We start from the raw sequence: 3694 nt of genomic DNA on the forward strand, positions 1-3694 counted from the left end.
CATCTCCTAAGAGATAAACAAAGCATGTGCTTTTCTTTCTCATGTATCCCCACAGGACCTAGTTGTGTCTTAGCTGTAAAGATGTCAGATGAATAAAGAGAAAACAAAACACGAATGATGCCAGGTTGTTAAGCAGAGTTCCTAGAAGTCAGCGGGATAGAGTGACATCTTTCTCCAACTATTGCCTGGGAACAAACTTGAAAGAGAATTAGATTACCCAGGACCCTTTGAGATTTGTATGCATTTATAACGAACTCTCAAATCTGCCATCTTGTTTTATCTCTAACTGGACCCTGAGGCACAAACCCTGTCCCTTTGTAGCAGATAAACACATAGAAATTAAGTAACCTGTCTAAGGTCACTTGACCTTCACTTGGCCAGTGAAGGGCAAAGCTCTAGCCCCCTGATTTTGGTCCCTGGCTCCTGGTTGCTTCCCTCTTATTTAGACGCATGCCTTGCAGGTTAACATAACAGGATTCCTTAGCAGAAAGCACCACGTCTTTCCCTTGGGAGGTTGAATGCAGATTACTCCCATTGCTTATACAGGAAGATGGCTTTTATTTTACACGTCAACGCATCTCCTGTGATCATTCACTGAAAATACAAAAAAAAATGTATGTTCTCACATAGAGAACAGACTTGTGGTTGCCAAAGGGGAGAGGGGGAGGGAGAGGGATGGAATGGGAGTTCGGGGTTAGTAGATGCAAACTATTCCATGTAGAATGGATAAACAACAAGGTCCTGCTGTAGAGCACAGGGAACTGTATTCCATATTCTATGATAAACTATAATGGAAAAGAATATAAAACAAGAATGTCTCTATGTGTATAACTGAGTCACTTTGCTGTGCAGCAGAGGTTGGCACAATATGGTAAAACACGTATACTTCAATAAAAAAAAAAAAAAGGAAAAAAATATGTCCTCAAATTGCTGCCTTTATTTGCGATTCTGCAAGAACGTGCCTGGCCATTGACTTTTCTGCACACGTATCTTAAGAAACACACACATATCTTAAGAAACACAGGTGAGACCACTGTTGGCATCACCATCCGTTCCAACCAAGAGGAGCGCAGCCTTTGTGTTCATCTTAGGCTGGAAAGCAGTTTCCACCAATAGCTTGATGCTCACTAAGGCGTCAATAAGAGGCTGCAGTGAAGTGCATTTTCCTCTTTCTTTTCCCCCTGGTTAGCTCATTAGAGATCACACCGTCCCCACCATCTCTGCAAAGGAGACAGGCTAGCAGCTGGCTTTAGAATGAAAAGGGGCAGCACGGAAAGAAACATTCTGCATATATTCTACAGAGAAACTTATATTATGTCAACACCTGACCCTTTGTACTATATCTTCTTTGCAATAGGCTAGACACAAATACGTGGGTTTTGAAAATTAAAATCCAAGAGGGGGTCTGTTCAGGTCTCAAAGTGCATTCGATTGCCTCTTGGACACACTTCTTTTCACAGTGCTGTTGACAGACGTCCTTTTCTATAAATTAAGGGTCCTTTCCAATCTGATTCGCCTGGCTGGGAGAAGCAGCCTTGCCAACTCAAGCTGGACTTGCTATTGGAAACTGCGGGCAGGAGCCACCTTGCTTCCGTGTCATTTTGACGCACCACTGGTCTGATGGAGCAATCATTAAAATTTTAGGCTGACACAGAATAGGGTTCATGACAAATTTACAAGTATGCCTCCTGTAAAACTCCCTTCGGAGGCGATTCTGTTATGGCGGCACAAAAGAAAATAAAAAGGAAGATACTATCCAAATAGGATGTGTTGCACGACGGAAAAAAGTGCTGGGAAGCACAGAGACTAGAAATATAGGTTTGGGTTTTGTGGAAGTAGAATATTCAATGAGAGATATCCCCTTAAGAGATTCAAAAGAAAGAGTGCCACATTCATTGAAAAGACAAAGGACCACTGTTATCCACTTATTTCTGATTTCCTCTCTTATGTGTCCATCATCGGAACTCATGATATCCTTAATAAAGTGCTTAAACATCATGCAACAGGGATAAAGTCTGTAGGTAAGGGAGGAGTTGGGAAATCTATGAACATCAAAAACAAAGAATTTTTGTCTGTATAACGATAGTGTATCTTTGATTTGTGACATTATTACAAGGAAAAGAAACCCGTCCAACTAGGGTTGTCATAGATACACAAACTGCACCTGGAAGAGGACATTTCAATCAGAAATGCTCTCTTTTCAGAATCTTCTCTCTCTGCTTTGCCCCAACTTTTCCTCCCTGGGTTATCAGTTTTCTACATCTTGCATTGGCTTGATCTTGCAATGGTCCTAATGTAACATGGCTGAATCTCTTTGCCTTCCTATATTTCAAACATGCCCATTCTGTGTTCCATTTATGTTCTTCTTGTGAGGGGCTCTCCGTGATCTGGTCATCATCTTTGTGGTTAATATTAATCATTCTTATTTTGTAATCGAGACGTTGAGCTTTCCTTACTGAGAAATTCACAGGCTATACCAATGAAGGGAGAGGAAATGGGGGTAAAGAAATGAACATTTTATAAAGTCATTAAAGCGGAGAAAACAAGCACCCTGCCCCCCCCCCCACACACACACACTGCATGATCTGCCTCTCTATTAAAGGAAATAAGAGAAGTAACTTAAAACATGCATGAAATTGAACTGCTGTCCTAAATTATATTGAATTCAAGACAGTTGATACAGCATGTAACTGTGGGGAATTCAGTAAGGGGTCCACCCATCTAGGATGAAGAAAGGTAGCACGGCTCAAATCATACACTGTTTATTTGCTACAGGATTACTGTGGTCTTTATATTTATCATATGGTAGATTATATAATGAAAGTCAATTTCTGGTGCTTCTTCATAGAAATATTGCATTATGTGGTTCCAACATTTCTCTCAATGTAAGTGAGCAAGAAAGCATGTTATGGTAAATGAAAGAATTAAATATAAGGTACCCCAAATGTAAAATCGATAGCTAGTGGGAAGCAGCCGCATAGCACAGGGAGATCAGCTCGGTGCTTTGTGACCACCTAGAGGGGTGGGATAGGGAGGGTGGGAGGGAGATGCCAGAGGGAGGGGATATGGGGATATATGTATACGTATAGCTGATTCACTTTGTTATACAGCAGCAACTAACACACCATTGTAAAGCAATTATACGCCAATAAAGATGTTAAACAAATACATAAGGTATCCCATGACTTTTTGGTATAGATAAGAATCCATCCATTTTAGGAATCTCGGCCCCCAAGGGGATACTCTTTCTACTAAATTATTTTTGCTGTAAATCTAGGAGCTCAAAGCTCCTATGAGGAGAAAGGTACATGCGACATTTGATTTTCATGCCCCACAGCTGAAGGTGACATTTCCTCTGATTTTGGACACTAAACACCCATAAAGATAGCATAATTTTGAAGTTGCACACCATTTCTTCAACATCAGAGGAGTCAAAATTGTCCATTTCTCTCATGAGCCTAATACTGGAATAATATTTCCGGGGACTATTTTGAACAATAAGTGTCACCTGCCACATTTTTTTATAAAGGGAATTTTCATGTGTTTTGCTAGCACCCGCAGATCAGCCAACGCTCACATACTTTTGCATATAATCTTTGCAGACACGATATAAATTGTTATTTTCCCTGGTCACCCTGACAATTAATTCAAAATACAGAACTTTAGCTCTCCACATTACATAAGATCTTATAGA

Source organism: Balaenoptera ricei, chromosome X, assembly GCF_028023285.1.
Source record: "Balaenoptera ricei isolate mBalRic1 chromosome X, mBalRic1.hap2, whole genome shotgun sequence".
NCBI classification, from domain to species: Eukaryota; Metazoa; Chordata; class Mammalia; order Artiodactyla; family Balaenopteridae; genus Balaenoptera; species Balaenoptera ricei.